The 18630-nt window shown below is 42.3% G+C and overlaps 1 pseudogene; it reads left to right on the plus strand.

The window, feature by feature from the left end:
• The first annotated feature begins 235 nt into the window (after nucleotides 1-235).
• On the plus strand, nucleotides 236-17665 carry LOC121565516 (annotated as a pseudogene).
• Nucleotides 17666-18630: the final 965 nt, after the last annotated feature.

Below are 18630 nucleotides of genomic sequence, written 5' to 3' on the forward strand. Positions count from 1 at the left end.
ATTTTTTTTTTGTGTATGGGTGGTCCTGGGGATCGAACCCACTACCTTGGCGTTACAAGCGCCGTGCTCTACCAGCTGAGCTACAGAGAACCACTACTAGGTATTCATCAATTATCAGGTAATTTTTTATAAGTATCATGTAATTGCTGTTTTCCATGTAGTTCTATTTAAACACTGACTAAAAAGTGTACTGTAAAATAAATGTTCTCTGTTTCATTTAGGTATAACACCCAGAATGACGTTTGTATTTTGGGTGTGGAGGCCCGGTGTCAGTGTGAGTATGCTGCTGCTCCTGTGTGTGTGTGACAGAGCGGAGGGGGTGATCAGGCGTCACTGTGACTGCTATGAGGAGGATATGTATGTACAGAAAGATATCGGAGGGGTCCTAGACTGTTCCTTTAAGCCTGGCCTGGGACCCTACGCTGAGTGCACAGAGATCACTGACCTCAGGTAGGTTACATACAACCAGGACAATAGAACAGAGATCACTGACCTCAGGTAGGTTACATACAACCAGGACAATAGAACAGAGATCACTGACCTCAGGTAGGTTACATACAACCAGGACAATCGAACAGAGATCACTGACCTCAGGTAGGTTACACACGACCAGGACAATAGAAAAGAGATCAGCAGTATTACATCCTTATACAGACTATAGTTTCTAGTCAGATACACTCTATTTATACAGTATATATACAGTATCAGTCCAAAGTTTGGACACACCTACTCATTCAAGGGTTTTTCTTTTTTTTACCTTGTCACAACACAACTGATTGGCTCAAACGCATTAAGAAGGAAAGAAATTCCACAAATTAACTTTTAAGAAGGCACACCTGTTAATTGAAATGCATTCAAGGGGGTTACCTCATGAAGCTGGTTGAGAGAATGCCAAGAGTGTGCAAAGCTGTCATCAAGGCAAAGGGTGGCTACTTTGAAGAATCTCAAATATAAAAATATATTTTGATTTATTTAACACTTTTTGGGTTACTACATGATTCCATATGTGTTATTTCATAGTTTTGATGTCTTCACTATTATTCTACAATGTAGAAAATAAAAAAATAAAAACCATATACAGTGGGGAGAACAAGTATTTGATACAATGCCGATTTTGCAGGTTTTCCTACTTACAAAGCATGTAGAGGTCTGTAATTTTTATCATAGGTACACTTCAACTGTGAGAGACGGAATCTAAAACAAAAATCCAGAAAATCACATTGTATGATTTTAAAGTAATTAATTTGCATTTTATTGCATGACATAAGTATTTGATACATCAGAAAAGCAGAACTTAATATTTGGTACAGAAACCTTTGTTTGCAATTACAGAGATCATACGTTTCCTGTAGGTCTTGACCAGGTTTGCACATACTGCAGCAGGGATTTTGGCCCACTCCTCCATACAGACCTTCTCCAGATCCTTCAGGTTTCGGGGCTGTCGCTGGGCAATACTGACTTTCAGCTCCCTCCAAAGATTTTCTATTGGGTTCAGGTCTGGAGACTGGCTAGGCCACTCCAGGACCTTGAGATGCTTCTTACGGAGCCACTCCTTAGTTGCCCTGGCTGTGTGTTTCGGGTCATTGTCATGCTGGAAGACCCAGCCACAACCCATCTTCAATGCTCTTACTGAGGGAAGGAGGTTGTTGGCCAAGATCTCGCGATACATGGCCCCATCCATCCTCCCCTCAATACGGTGCAGTCGTCCTGTCCGCTTTGCAGAAAAGCATCCCCAAAGAATGATGTTTCCACCTCCATGCTTCACGGTTGGGATGGTGTTCTTGGGGTTGTACTCATCCTTCTTCTTCCTCCAAACACGGCGAGTGGAGTTTAGACCAAAAAGCTAAATTTTTGTCTCATCAGACCACATTACCTTCTCCCATTCCTCCTCTGGATCATCCAGATGGTCATTGGCAAACTTCAGACAGGCCTGGACATGCGCTGGCTTGAGCAGGGGGACCTTGCGTGCGCTGCAGGATTTTAATCCATGACGGCGTAGTGTGTTACTAATGGTTTTCTTTGACACTGTGCTCCCAGCTCTCTTCAGTTCATTGGCCAGGTCCTGCCATGTAGTTCTGGGCTGATCCCTCAACTTCCTCATGATCATTGATGCCCCACGAGGTGAGATCTTGCATGGAGCCCCAGACCGAGGGTGATTGACCGTCATCTTGAACTTCCATTTTCTAATAATTGCGCCAACAGTTGTTGCCTTCTCACCAAGCTGCTTGCCTATTGTCCTGTAGCCCATCCCAGAATAGGATTATGACAAATAACAATTTATCTTATTGAGTATCTTTAACAATAAACCAAAAACAAATTTTTCTATGGAGTGTAAATACATTTCTATGAAATATGAACAAATCTTTATGGAGTGTGAGAGCGAAAAACCTGTCTGGCAGCCTTCTTTCCAAATATCCATCAATCAATCAAGACAGTAAAATCCTCTCACGGCCCCTCTGCCCCAGGCAACCACCTAAGTACTCCAGATCAATTCATAAATCTTTATCAATGCATTTTAAACTATGATGCAATTTGAATACACATGAAAGCCTCAGCAAACAAAATACAATCAAAAATGTCCACATTCAGGCTGATCAACCCATCGGACCCTCCTGTGGATTCTCTCTATCCATGCCTAGACCCAATATCCCTAAGCATCCACGAAATAAACAAAAACATCTGAGATCCCCACATGTACCCAATAACAGCAAATATCATTCTACAAAAATTAATACAGAAAGAATATGACACAAATTATGTATTACACATGCAAATATGTCTATATATCATTGCAGACACTGGAATGTAGTCCACTACACTTCATCTCCTCAGCAGTGTCGACTTCCAATGCATCGTTGATGATGGAATCGGAACATTTCCACACCTTCCTTGTTCCACTTCCTCCAGTCCATTCATATTGTCCCTTCATATTGTCCATGTTTGAGTATTTGAACCCCCTCTACATATTCCCCCATATGCTTCTGGAAGAAAAGAAAAGACCAAACAGTATCTTTTGCAAAACAACACATTCAAATTAAAACATCAATATCAACTAAAAATATAAAAATGATATATAAAATGAATCACATACCATTTCCCCCCTTTGATTCATAACAAAATACTAAAATCACACTAACATTTAAAAACATTTAAAAAATGATCGGATAATCAAAATGGATATTTATCCATCAATACTCCATCCAGTCCCACTTGTTCATCTTCATCTAGATCAGTAACAGTTAACAACGGCATCTGAGTGTTTTCTCCAGGCATCACAACTCCAACCCATCTCAATATCATAGCCTTCGCAAAGGTCAGTAACAAAGTACAAAAAGCAAAACATCACACACAGCGCTATCAGAGCTGCTACTAAAATCTGAACTATCACTGCTCCCACTGGGCCTAACTGATCTTGCAAACAAGCCTTCGCTGACCATCCAGCTCCTTCAGATCTACCAAACGCATCCCTTATATTCTTCAATGCATCTATAACACTAGTGATATTATCGGAACTATCTGGGATCAAAGTATAACAATCATCCCCCGTCAAATTCATAGCCAAACATAAGCCACCTTGTTTTGCTAAAATATAGTCAAGAGCCATGTCATGTTTCAACAGCGTCAGTCTGTGACTTCTTTGAGTATTCGACAGAAGGTTAAACCCTCTTATCGTTTCATTTGCAAAACCCTGCAAAGTATAGGTAATATTATCAATGTGATCTGCCAAAAATGTTACACCATACCATGGAAAAAGTCCCAGTCCCCACTTCTCTCCTAGACTTATCCTCCAATGGTAGGCTTCCAGACTATGAAATTCCTCTCTTCCCTAACGAGCTGTATTGATCAGATGTATCTTCTTGTCTTCCATTAAAATCAAAGAACTCATCCTGTACCTCCATGATAGTATTCTGCACTATTTCAGATGAATCTGCATCATTCTCTACTACCATCTGCTCTCCTATCTCAACACTATCCTTACTACCATTGACAGCACTCTCCATCCGTATAATAAACTCCTGAGTCACTCTTGCTACATCCTTTAGTTTCAGAAAAGTTGTTGTTGGTGTCTGTGTCATATTTCCTAAATTTGTTATTGCCGTCGTACCATTAATTTATTTCAAAGTTGCTATTAAAATAGTTGCTTTAGTTGATTTATTAACACTCTTACAGATATCCTCTGTGTATTATTTACTGCTGAAGTGGCTACTGTAATATACTTCTCTTGAACTCCTTTGGTGACTGTGGAAGCTTCAACAGACCTCAAATCTTCCATCATAAGCGTCACCTTACGAGTTACATAGCCTTTTAACCAATAATTCTTAGCCGGAACAAACTTTAATGCTTGCACTAAATAAGTACACATATATTCTCCCTGATCTTTCCATGTAACATTACGCAAAATAAGTGAGCAATCACTCATAACCCTCTTCCATTTCATATCGTTGTACAAAATATACTTCCTTTGACTAGGGGGGCACAGCTTCTACTTCTGGTCCTGATAACAACACTTCTTCTCCATAATTATCTCTCCATGTGAGAGGAACGTCACCACCCCCACTCCATCTCTCACATCTACAAGGAAGATGAGCTGTACCACCAATCCTAACCCTAATGACAGTCTTTTCCTCTAAAATTGGTGCTGGAGCGATTGGCTCCCTTGTAATCAAATGTGATACATTTATAGCTTTAATAACTGTCAATGTTGAAAGAGTTGAATTGCTTCTCACTGTTGTTATAATAGGCTGAAGTGTTGATGTCATTGTTGTTGATTCATCCATTCTCCCTAAAGCTTTGAACTCTTTACTTGTATTTCCATCTATCACCACATCAACTCTGTCACTACATCAACTCTCAGTCCCAACTCTAATCCCTCACTTTCAACCTGTTGATTATAAAAAAAATACATTTATAGTCACCTTCATCTTCCTGCTGGGAATTGTAAATATAGATACTGCAATCACCCTCAATCTTCATTCTTCTCTTATCATTCAACAACGCATACTTTCTCAATGCAACTGCTCCTAACAGATCTAAACTCCTGCCATATCTATCTTCCCACTGAACTCTAAATTTCCCTTCACCACTGTTCTCTCTCTCTTCCTACTAACATTGAAGCTGAGCTGACTGTCCTAGAGTTCCTTCAACCCTAGTTTTCCTAACTTTTTAATCTGACTTTTCTCCTAACTTTTCAAAAACAATTTCACTGATTTATCCACAAATTCCTTTCCCACTAATTTTAGGATATGTGATCGGGTAGTCCCCACCTGCTTATGACTTCTTTACACACAGACTTGGCAAACGACTGAGCATATTTTAGCTTAATTTGACATCTTATTCACCTCTTGGTGTAGGAATGTAACCAAGAATAACAGTCACCCCCTGTAAACGTTATTTTTCAGACAGATTGTCCTCCTTCCTATGATATAATCAATCTTTTCAAGCAAATATGATTCCCAAAAACCCTACTCCTTTGTAATCTTTCTCCTAACCTTAGCCTTCTTTAAAGAATCTTCACTGAGATTTCCAATCCAGAATACTAAAGACAAATCCATCTCTGTCATCATCAACAATTGGTAAAGCTTTTCCTTTGGCACTTCTACCAGACAGCCGTCTGGTGTACATCTTATTGTACAGTTCAACTTACACAATGCATCTCTTCCCAACAATGCAATAGGTGTATGTTCTGATACCAGTATGGGTATTGTAATTTTCTGATTTTTATAGCAGAGCTCAATTGGTTCCATAAGAGGAATCAGCTGTTTTACTCCCTCGAATCCCTATCCTAATTAGTTAATTTTACATAGTGAGATGTGTAACCTCTTCAGGCTGAACACAGATAAAAACCTTTCCGCTATCCATTATCACTTCCCATGGTCCGTTGTTTATTTTTACCTCAATTGTTGGATCTTTTTCCGGTCCTGATGCTACCAGCTGACACCCCCCTTTCGGATCTTCTGGGCACCCCTAGAATCCTTGCTCCTTGCCCCTATAAGGGTTCACCTGTCCTCCAGATGATCTTCACTTGCTCCTGTATCTTCCTCTGAAATTCCCTCTGTGTTTCCTCCTGGCCCATTGCACTCACGGGCAAAGTGACCAACCTGTCCACAATTATAACACACTTCTGAGGGTTGCTGGAAGTATGGCTTAAATCTTCCTCCTCTTCCTCTTTCTAAGCCTTCTCGTCCTCTTCCTCTCCAATTCTGTGTCTGTCCAGAAACTGGCTGTGGATATGGAACAACTGGTACCGCTATTGGTGGCTGGTACAATTGCGGTTGGAACTGGTCCGGTTGAAGCTGTGGCAGTGATTGTTGATTTGGTGCACACTGATTCTGCATAACCAAAGCTTGTTTCTTCTCCTTCTTATTCTCCACCAGTTGTATTTGATTGAGTTTTCTGAGAGTTTCTTGGTCCTGTTCTTTCTGGTTGTGTTCCTTTTTCCTGTACAGATCCACTTGATGGGCTATATGATCTGTATAGACGCCTTTTGTCATGCTTCCAAGTCCAACCACCTCTGCCAGTTTGCTCCTTACTGGTGAGGGCAGTCCCATCTGCAGTTTAGCTCTCAAAATTGACTGCTCAATTTGACTCACATCTGGATCATTTCCGGTAATATTTCTCCACACTTGATGGACTCTTGACACATAGGCTCTCGGATTTTCTTGTTGTCCTAGTGGATCAATCAGAATGTTGTCAGGATGCACATTTGTTGGAAACGTATCTTTCAGTGCTCTCCACAGCCGATTCACTTGACCAACAATTCAGGATCATTCACTGCAGTCCCCACATATCTATTGAGTCCAGCTCTCTGAAATATTTCTTCCATATCTGGAATCCCAAGGAGATTAGCCAAAAGTCTCTTATTGTCTCCTATGGCTGACTGTGTTCCCACCGTAATTTCTTCCAATTTTGAAATCCAAGGATAGGCTCCGTCTTGAAGAGTAGGCAGCTTCTCAAGTATATCTGACATATCGGTATTTTGCAAAGGCTTATATTCTAGGTTTTGTCCTCGAATGATCACTGGCATCATCTTCTTACTGGTGCCCTCTTTCCTTGGCCTCAATGTATACTTTTTCTCCAATTCTTGGGATCCTTTTCTCAGCAGTTTTTTCTTCTGTATCTTCAGCTTCTTGAGTTGTTGTTCCAGTTCTCTTACTTCTTCTAAATTATTCGCTTTATCCAGGCATAATACGCATCGGTCTATATCTCTTTCTATTTCTTCTGTGCTAGTCATTGTAGGATAAAATCCTCTTGAATATGAAGCACCTTTAATCTCCAAATCTTTATCGCTGTCTTCATCTTCGCTTTCATCAGAACTGGAATATCTTGTATTCTTCTTCTTCAAACATCCATCACCCCTTCTTTCCACTCTGGCCAACCTCTGTCTGATCACAGGGTCATATCCACCCACGATCTCTTCTGAATCACTCTGATCATCATCATCATCATCTTCAAGTTCCATCCTCCTGAACCTCACTCCACCCTTAGTTTCCAGACATCTCGTTTTCTTCCTACTTTTGGAGTTTGGATTAATTTTTATGGTCGTTTCTGCTTGTCATCTCTCTATTATTCGTTCATCCTCATCTCTGATGCAATAATCACCCTCCTGAATGATCACTGGAAGCTGAGGATAGACGTCCTTAAACTCTACTTCTTTCTCATAAGGTGGGGGTCTTTTTGCTGAATCTGTATGTGAGAAAGGTGTACTGACTTCTGTCATTAGTTTTTCTGTCACCTTCACTGCTTTTACAATTTTCTCTATACCTTTGTTTCTTTTATCGTTGGTATCTTTTATCAGTTTTTGTCCTTCATTTTCAAACAGCTTAAGAACACCCAGCTCTCTTTGTCTATTTTCTTTACGTTGTTCCCTTTTTTTCCCTTTCTTTTGATCTGCCTTATGTATTGACAGAAGCACTTTCATTGTGTTGATGACGTCAGGGTTAAGAGTCCCTTCCACTGGCCATGGTTGTTCAATGTCAGGCCAACGTTTATTCCCTTTTCCAGATAACCTTGCAATACCATTAACTAGAGGATTACTATTTTGCACTACATCAACAGGAGTAATTACTTTCATAGTTTTGATGTCCTTTTTCCCCATTGTAAAAACTCTTTTATATTCCTTTATTGTGAATTATTTTATTATTTTAGACTATATAACTTATAGTTTCCTCCCTTTAATTATTAATAAAAAATAAAAAAAATAAAAAAAAATTATTTTTGTTTTTTTAATTTAATTAAACAATTAATCAATCAATTAATGTATAATTAAAAAAAAAAATATATTTTTATTTATTTTTTTAACCAATTTATTAATTAGTGGCAATCTTACCACATCCGATTAGGAAAAGTAAAGGAAAGTAGTCAACTTCAGAGCAATCCAAAAAAGAAAGACCTACAATCCAGCAACACTACAGTACTCACAAACTAATTGCTTAATAAGCACCCAATTACCTTAATTTTACAGAATAATGTCAGTACTCGATTCCCAACACAACTCTAATCAAACCAACTTATTCACAAAAACTCCAATATGCAATCACATCAATTGATCAGTATGTTGCCAAGTCCCTGTCAAATTGTCACAACATCAAATATGCTAGGCACACAAAATATCCTGTATGGGAAGGTAAGTTTTGTAAATAGAACAGTACTGGCCTTAGTTTGACTGGATCCGTTGCAGCACACCCTGTCGCAGCACACCCTGTCGCGTGATGTACACGTCAGCACTTCCGCTCTCTCTCTGTCTCCTCCCTCTCGTCTCTCATATGACAGAATAACAAAGGACAGACAAGAATGTAGTATTTTATGCACACACTGAGTTATTTCAACCATTCGATACTCCTCCATTCACATTCGCTCTAAGAAATAAGCAAACAACTTAACTCAGGAATAGTATAAATAGCTCAATAACATTTATGTTATTTATTTTTAATCCGTCAACATATCTCTAGTTTATCAATTCGATAGGTCTCAAGAAAACAGTTTAATCTTTAAACAACAGCCGATTTAACAACCAGAATACACTATTAGTGTCTAAATCTTCTCTCTCTTTGTCTGCGTCTCCCAGCAGCTCAGTGCAGGCAGGGGAGTGGCATATTTTCCCTACGTAACTCTAAAGTCATAAAATCACACGCATGCGTAGTACATTCACCAATACGATTTCAGAGTGGATGGAGCTCTCTCCCAGCTCTCTCCAAGCCAAACAGAAAGTTAACAGTCCCGCTGTACCTCCGTTCTTTTACCCCCCATAGACAAACAATAACACTTAACAGAGCTCACAAACCATAGAACACAAATCCTACTCTATTCTACACACATATACACACATACACAGTTTAAGAGGCTTATTCCATTCCTATGGACCCCTAAGGTAGCATGTAGCATGTAGCATGTTACCTCCATTGCGCTGTATAATTCCTTTGTCTCTAAATTTCTGCTACCACGAGTTCCGCGGACATCCAATGAGCGGTCACATCAAACATATAATTCGTCAACCACATGTTGAGAGGTAACTTGCAACCGAATATATATACCACAGCCTCAAGTCCCCTGGACTCACCTAAATACACCTAACGTGTTTTTAGGATTTTCGGCCCATCCTAATGATTGCCTCCTTAGAGGGCTTCCATAGATTCACAATGGTCTAATTTGTATACATTTACCCTGGCCTTATTCCTTCATTATATTATTCAATAGTTATAGACACTCCCCCCCCTGTTTGCGTTGCAAACAAATTTAGAATTTTAGAACGGACTCCTATCCCACAGCAAATAACAGCAAAATCTGCACACATAAGTATTTTAAACGGTACATTTCTCCAGCGCACACACCCATAAGCCAGCGAACCAAGCAGCGCACAAAATTGTGAGAAATCCCACCTTATGAGCCGGCGTCTTGGGCGGGAGTCACTTCGCCGCACATGAACGGAACACTGGAGAAACGCATCACGTCCCAAACGTTCCTCGCCGCCATTTCTGTTGTTTATAAAGAATAATGCTAATCTTTGCTGTGAGACCAAGGAGTCCGCTTACACTGTACTTTGATTATAAAGGTTTATTTATATCACAAGATTTCAGCATAAGATTACAGACGTCTGCAGGCATCTGGAGAACAGCGACCCAAAATAATATGTTTGTTCTGACCACCTTTGTCTCAACCAAGTATTTATAATCTTTACCATGATATGGGTGGTTTCCCATACAGACCAATCACCTGTCTCCACACAACAGACTTCCTCTGTTCTATGGGGTGCCCCCATAAAACTGCTCCCCAGATGCTTCCCTAAGCTGAATCAACATCCTCCAAGATACCATTTGAAAACGTTAGCAAAGTCATAAATTCCTCAGATACCACACTGTCATGCATTGATTCAGACCATCCTTTTAATCCTCCCCTTCTTTCACAGGTGACCTCAGGGGCCTTCGCTGGTCTGCCCAAACTAAGGTTCCTCCACCTCCTCGTCTCCACCACCTGGGGTGGAGTGAACGTCACTCTGGAGCCAGGGGTGTTCCAGGGCCTGTCTAGCCTGGAGGAGCTCACCCTGGCTGGGATGAGTCTGGCCCTGGCCCCCCCTGCTCTGCTGGATTCCCTGGTAGGGGTGAGGAGGCTTAGGGTGGGCCGGGCTGGAGTGAGAGACCTGGGGGAACTGGTCTGTCTCCTCTCCCCTGGGATGGAGAAACTAGAGACCCTGGAGCTGCCCAACAGCAAGGTCAGCTCCATCCAGAACAGGGGTTGCTCTGGATCCAATCCGTGGCCCACGGCGCTCCTGTCCAGGATCCGGATCCTGGATCGGAGTGGAAACCCGGTGCGGAGGGTAGAGCCGAAGTCTCTGGCAGTGTTCCAGAACCTGTCCAGTCTGTCCCTGTCTATGGTGGATGTCTGGGTGGGCCAGCTGTGGGGGTCTGGCATGGGGAGGGTTAACAAGCTCTACCTGTCCAGTTACGCCCCGAGACAGTTCACCCCCAGCCTGTCTGACCTGTGTACGCTGGTGGTAAAACATGGAGTGGAGTCCTTGGATCTGCACATGGCCCTGATCACAGCCTTTACTGCAGAGGTCATGAAGAGGTGAGTCGCTTTAGAATGGTCTAGTCCCCTCAAACTCAACTCTGGACCTCGAAGCCGGTTCCACTGCATTTGTACATTGTTCCCCTCTAATCAGGAACTGATTTAGACCTGGGACACCAGGTGGGTGCAATTCATTATCAGGTAGAACAGAAAACCAGCATGCTCCGGACCTCGAAGGGGAAGAGTTGAGTACCCAGGGTCTAGTCTATGATTTTCTGGTGGCCTGATCTGACTCATCAGACTCAAAGGAGTTGGATAAAGCATAGACAGACTGGTAACCAAGCAGTTGTAATATATAATAATATAATAATATACAGTGAGGGAAAAAAGTATTTGATCCCCTACTGATTTTGTACGTTTGCCCACTGACAAAGAAATGATTAGTCTATAATTTTAATGGTAGGTTTAGTTGAACATTGAGAGACAGAATAACAACAAAAAAATCCAGAAAAACGCATGTCAAAAATATTATAAATTGATTTGCATTTTAATGAGGGAAATAAGTATTCGACCCCCTCTCAATCAGAAAGATTACTGGCTCCCAGGTGTCTTTTATACAGGTAACGAGCTGAGATTAGGAGCACATTCTTAAAGGGAGTGCTCCTAATCTCAGCTTGTTACCTGTATAAAAGACCAATCAATCAATCAGATTCCAAACTCTCCACCATGGCCAAGACCAAAGAGCTCTCCAAGGATGTCAGGGACAAGATTGTAGACCTACACAAGGCTGGAATGGGCTACAAGACCATCGCCAAGCAGCTTGGTGAGAAGGTGACAACAGTTGGTGCGACTATTCGCAAATGGAAGAAACACAAAAGGACTGTCAATCTCCCTCGGCCTGGGGCTCCATACAAGATCTCACCTCGTGGAGTTGCAATGATCATGAGCACGGTGAAGAATCAGCCCAGAACTACACGGGAGGATCTTGTCAATGATCTCAAGGCAGCTGGGACCATAGTCACCAAGAAAACAATTGGTAACACACGCCGTAAAGGACTGAAATCCTGCAGCGAACGCAAGGTCCCCCTGCTCAAGAAAGAACATATACAGTGCCGTCTGAAGTTTGCCAATGAACATCTGAATGATTCAGAGGAGAACTGCGTGAAAGTGTTGTGGTCAGATGAGACCAAAATCGAGCTCTTTGGCATCAACTCAACTCACCGTGTTTGGAGGAGGAGGAATGCTGCCTATGACCCCAAGAACACCATCCCCACCGTCAAACATGGAGGTGGAAACATTATGCTTTGGGGGTGTTTTTCTGCTAAGGGGACAGGACAACTTCACTGCATCAAAGGGATGATGGACGTGGCCATGTAACGTCAAATCTTGGGTGAGAACCTCCTTCCCTCAGCCAGTGCATTGAAAATGGGTCGTGGATGGGTATTCCAGCATGACAATGAACCAAAACACACGGCCAAGGCAACAAAGGAGTGGCTCAAGAAGAAGCACATTAAGGACCTGGAGTGGCCTAGCCAGTCTCCAGACCTTAATCCCATAGAAAATCTGTGGAGGGAGCTGAAGGTTTGAATTGCCAAACGTCAGCCTCGAAACCTTAATGACTGGGAGAAGATCTGCAAAGAGGAGTGGGACAAAATCCCTCCTGAGATGTGTGCAAACCTGGTGGCCAACTACAAGAAACGTCTGACCTCTGTGATTGCCAACAAGGGTTTTGCCACCAAGTACTAAGTCATGTTTTGCAGAGGGGTCAAATACTTATTTCCCTTATTAAAATGCAAATCAATTTATAACATTTTTGACATGCGTTTTTCGGGATTTTGTTGTTGTTATTCTGTCTCTCACTGTTTCAAATAAACTTACCATTTAAATTATAGACTGATCATGTCTTTGTAAGTGGGCAAACGTACAAAATCAGCAGGAGATCAAATACTTTTTTCTCTCACTGTATGCCATTTAGGAGACGCTTTTAACCAAAGCGACTTACAGTCATGCGTGCATACATTTTACGTAGGGGTGGTCCCAGGAATGGAACCCACTACTCTAGCGTTACTATCGACATGCTCTAATAACTGAAATACAGGGACCCCTATCGAATGATCTTTTGAATGTAAAAATGAACTGCCATGATTGGCAACAACAAATGAGCACAGAAACAGATCTGTCAACCAGGCTAATGTTGTAATATGCTAAACCTGACTCTGTAGGTGTGGTCCTGGTCTGAGGCAGCTGTCTGTGAATTCTGAGGATCTGTCTGGTATGGAGCTAGGGTTCTGGACTGGTACCGGTCAGTTACAGGGTCTGATGATGGTCCTGACCAAGCTGACCAACGCCTCGTTCTGCTCTGCAGGGGGAGGGAGGGTGTGGAACCTCACCTCTCTCATTCTCCATGACAACCACCTCACTGAGATCACCACTGATCAGGTCAGTCAGTCTATGTCACTTCTGTTTGTCTATAACTGAACTAACTGTGAGATACAATAACTTTGCTGAGAAATGTATTTGACTTGAGATAATTTTATGATGCTATATAAAATCAGTATGGCAAAGAGTATGATGTTTTGTCATTCTCAGTTCTCCTGCATGCCCCTGCTGGAGCACTTGGATCTGAGTAGGAACCATATCTACTTGCTGGCCCACCGGGCTCTCCAGGGTATGCCGCTCCTCCGCGTCCTCGACCTCACCCACAACAAAATCTCCCTGCTAGGAGAAGATGACTTTGAGGGCCTGCCTGCTCTAGAGGTCAGATCGGGATATTTTTATTATGTTGATGTGCTAAGTGCTATAGGTTTGGAGGGGAAACAGATTATTATGGTAATCAATCATTGATGATTGATGATGTGACTTCCCTCCTGGAAGGGAACAAGATCTCGGGGGGCATCGCTCATGGGGTGTTCCGTAGACAGCATCGACTCCAAGACCTCAGCCTGGGAGCTCTACGAGCTCATCCTCAACATGCTGTTCCTGGGCTTCCCCACCAAGCTCCAGCACCTCCTCATCGACACAGGCCCAGGAACCTACCTCACCGTGGGCCATGTTCCCGCTCCTGAGGTCCCCATGGTCCTGGAACTCAGAGAGAAGATGATCCAGTCCTCTGACTGTGTCAACAACATGTTCCCCATGGTCCGAGAGCTGAAGGTGGGCCAGGATGATGATTTACTCTGTATTGTATCTCAATGTGATGTCTAGCAGTAATCTTCAACCATGGTGCTGGCGAAACTAAAGGTGTGCAGGCTATTGCTCCATCCTCCAGTACTAACACACTTCCCACTGGGCAAAAACGGATTGAATCAACATTGTTTCCACATCATTTCAAGCAAAATAAATCTATGTGATGACGTTGAATCAATGTGGAAAACTGATTGGATTTGCAAAAGGTAATCAACCTAAGAGCATTTTGTATTTTTTTCACCCAACTTTTAACCTAAATCTAATGACATGGTGACGTTTGTTGTTGATTTCATGTTCAATTCACAATAGTTGACAACTCAACCAAATGTAAATCAAAACTAGACGTTGAACTGACATCCGTGCCCAGTGGGTTGGTTTACCTGATCAATTTATATCAAGCTGTGGTTCCACAGGACCAGGATTGAAGAACACTGCTTTATAGCCAAGGATCAGATCTTGTACAGGAAAATTACTCATACTGGTAGCTAGTCAGATAAGTGTCTGCTACCGCCAATTCATGTCATTGTCATGCCTCAACAAAGTTGTGTTGAAGGAGTTGGCTGTAGCAGACACTGATCTGGCTAGCTACCATAATTTTCCTGTAATCTAAGTAATACACATTTTCTGAAAATAGGTGGGTGAGGGGACAACGTTTGCCTGCACCAGCCTTTTCCTGGCCCCCTACTTCCTCAACCTTGAGTCGTTTGAGTTCTCAGCCAACCCTGAGAAGTTTGGCACCCCCTACACAACCAGCTACGAAAACTGAAGAGGCTCAAACTGACCAACCTCAACTTCTCCAACCACACAGACCCCAGTGTCACCTTCAGGAACCTGACGGAGCTCAGGAGCCTAGTGCTGATCAACTGTCGACTCAACTTCCTCACCAGGGTACTAGCTAGCTATTGGTCCATCAATCGATTAATTCATTCATTGATCGTTTTCCCAACCGCTTTTAGTTTCATGCGTACTGATAATGGCCCTGGTGTCTCTACCTTTACATTGAGAGTCCTTAGATCCTTCTAGTGATAGCATCATGTGTTACTACCCATGCTGTCTTTCGCATTACTGTATCTCTCTCTCTCTTGCTCACTCGCTCGCTTGCTCTCAATTCAATTCGAAGGGGTTTATTGGCATGGGAACATATGTTTACATTTGCAAAGGAAGTGAAATAGATAATAAACAAAAGTGAAATAAACAATCAAAAATGAACAGTAAACATTACACTAACAAAAGTTTCAAAGGAATCGAGACATTTCAAATGACATTATGGCTATATACAGTGTTATAACGATGTGCAAATAGTTAAAGAAAAAAGGGAAAAACAATTAACATAAATATGGGTTTTACAACCCCTTTTCTTGTGGCAACAGGTCGCAAATCTTGCTCCTGTGATGGCACACTGTGTGCAGTGTGCACATAGCCTGTCTTCTCTTGAGAGCCAGGTCTGCCTATGGCGGCCTCTCTTAATAGCAAGGCTATGCTCACAGAGTCTGTACATAGTCAAAGCTTTCCTTAATTTTGGGTCAGTCACAGTGGTCGGTATTCTGCCACTGTGTACACTGTTTAGGGCCAAATAGCATTCCAGTTTTCTCTGTTTTATGGTAAATTCTTTCCAGTGTGTCAAGTAATTATCATTTTGTTTTTTCATGATTTGTTTGGGTCTAATTGTGTTGCTGTCTGTGGGGTCTGTTTGTGTTTGTGAACAGAGCCCCAGGACCAGCTTGCTTAGGGAACTCTTCTCTAGGTTAATCTCCCTGTAGGTGATTGCTTTGTTATGGAAGGTTTGGGAATCGCTTCCTTTTAGGTGGTTGTTGAATTTAACAGCTCTTTTCTGGATTTTGATCATTAGCGGGTATCGGCCTAATTCTACTCTACATGCATTATTTGATGTTTTACGTTGTACACAGAGGATGTTTTTGCAGAATTCTGCATGCAGATTCTCAATTTGGTGTTCGTCCCATTTTGTGAATTCTTAGTTGGTGAGTGGACCCCAGACTAATTGGGATGTTTAATTTTATGTTCCTTTTGAGGGCGTAGAAGGCGCTTCTTGCCTCTCAGATCGTTCACAGCTTTGTGGAAGTTACCTGTGTTGCTGATGTTTAGGCCGAGGTAGGTATAGTTTTTTGTGTGCTATAGGGCAACGGTGTTTAGATGGAATTTGTATTTGTGGTCCTGGCAACTGGACCTTTTTTGGAACACCATTATTTTTGTCTTACTGAGATTTACTGTCAGGGCCCAGGTCTGACAGAATCTGTGCAGAAGAGCTAGGTGCTGCTGTAGGCCCTCCTTGGTTGGGGACAGAAGCACCAGATCATCAGCAAACAGTAAACATTTGACTTCAGATCTGTCTCTTTCTCTCCCTCTCTCTTGATCTCATTACTGTATCTCTCTCTTTCTCTCTCTCTCTCTCCCTCTCTCATTCTCTCCTTTTCTCTTTCTCATTACTGTGTCTTTCTCTTTCTCTCTCTCTCTCTCTCTCTTTCTCTCTCCCTCTCTGTCTCTTTCTCATGAATGTCTCTCTCTCTCTCTCGCTCTCTCTCTCTCTCTCTCTCTCTCTCTCTCTCTCTCTCTCTCTCTCTCTCTCTCTCTCCGTCCAGTCCATGTTTACAGACCTGGTGTCTCTACGTGTGTTGAGGCTGTACAGTGAGAGTCCTCTGATCCTGTTGGAGGGGGTCTTCCTCCCCCTGCTGTCTCTCTCCACGCTGGTCTTTGACCAGGTCGACTTCTGCTGTGACTGCTCCAACGGCTGGCTGCTGGACTGGGCCAACAACTCTCGTAAAACACAGGTAAAACAATTCAGGTCCAACTAAAGCTCTGATCTGCTGATAACATAACAGGTACCAGGTTTTTACTAGGGATCGTGTATTTATGATTGATGATTTCTGGTCCTTAACGGGTGCTGTTAACTACACATTATATTGATTATAATCATTCAACAAAAGACTGTTGTCTGAGCACAGCCACAGACTCATCCTCATCTTCCTAGAACACATCTCCCCCTTCGAGCTGTCCGCTTTCCACAGGTAACACACACCAACTCATCTCCTGAATGGACTGAACTTGGAATGGAAGAAATTGTATATGAACAGTAGTGATATGAACAGTAGTGATATGAACAGTAGTGATATGATGTACTGGGTGTTTGTGTTGCAGGCTGGCTAAGCTGGCCAGAACCCGGACCTACCTGGACTGGCCCCAGGATGAGGACGAGAGGGTAACGTTCTGGGAGCGTTTCCGACGAAACATCGCAGAGAGAGACACAGACGAACTTGTGAGAGAAGGGGTCAGATCAGACATTGCACCATTTCTCCTGCTGTTCTCATGAAAGTAACCTTTCTAGTCTAGAATATACACCTAGAGTATCTATTTCCATCTGAAGTGTAACCACTACACTATAATGAGTAACTTCATAACTCAGTTACACAGCAGGTCAACCTGACCCTAGTACTGTTACAGCATATAACATACTGTATGTTCATTTTGCAGCATGATCCTCCGGAAGCATCCTGAAGTCATCTGCATGTTCCCGGCGGTGTTCTACGTTTAGAGATATAGAGTGTTAGCTACTGATCTCAGATAAGGGTGACGTCAAGGGATTCCTTTCCGGACTTCATGTTTTTGCATAATAACGTTCCCTTATTTTGACCTTGCTTTCTTTGCCACTTTTCATTTGACAGTTTAGTCATTTATCAGACGCTCTTATCCAGAGCCACTTACAGGAGCAATTAGGGTTAAGTACCTTGCTCAAGGGCACATCAACATATTTTTCACTTAGTCGGCTCTGGGATTCGAACCAGCGACCTTTGGGTTACTGGCCCAATGCTCTTAACTGCTAGGCTACCTTTCCTTCATCTGCTTTCTTTCATTCACTGATTGTTCAACTAACTGTTCTTCTTTCTGTGCTGTGTGTATTTGAGCACAAAGACAACATTCATATGCTAAACATTCTCCCAGGGAAAGAACACATTTCAATTGGTTAGATATTGTTTTCAGTATATTACCATTTGTTTTAATACATTTTCCACTCTGTAACTCATTGATGCAGTGTGATTTTACAGTAGCTTTATAGTGGGACACTTATCCCATCTGAAGCAGAGTAACGACTCTGAGAGACGGAAGTTTACGACTGCTGTCTCAACTTTACTGATTAAAATATGGAGTTGTGTTGATGTGTTGGTGTGTGTGTGTGTGTGTGCTTGCAAGAGTGCTTGTCTGTGTGTCTGTGTTTGAATGTGGTGTATGGCTCTCTACCTGCCCTCTCCTCAGTAAGTGCCAGGGCCTGTTCGTTCTAACCCACTGCAGCAGAAGGACAGTGTCCTGTCATCACTAGAGACATCCATTGTTACAGGCTGAGAGATGAGGGTTAATAAGCCATTCTGGTCTGTGTGATAGCTGCTGACTAATCTTTTTTATTTATTTTTTATTTAACCTTTATTTAACCAG

This window comes from Coregonus clupeaformis, chromosome 17 (genome assembly GCF_020615455.1).
Source record: "Coregonus clupeaformis isolate EN_2021a chromosome 17, ASM2061545v1, whole genome shotgun sequence".
NCBI classification, from domain to species: Eukaryota; Metazoa; Chordata; class Actinopteri; order Salmoniformes; family Salmonidae; genus Coregonus; species Coregonus clupeaformis.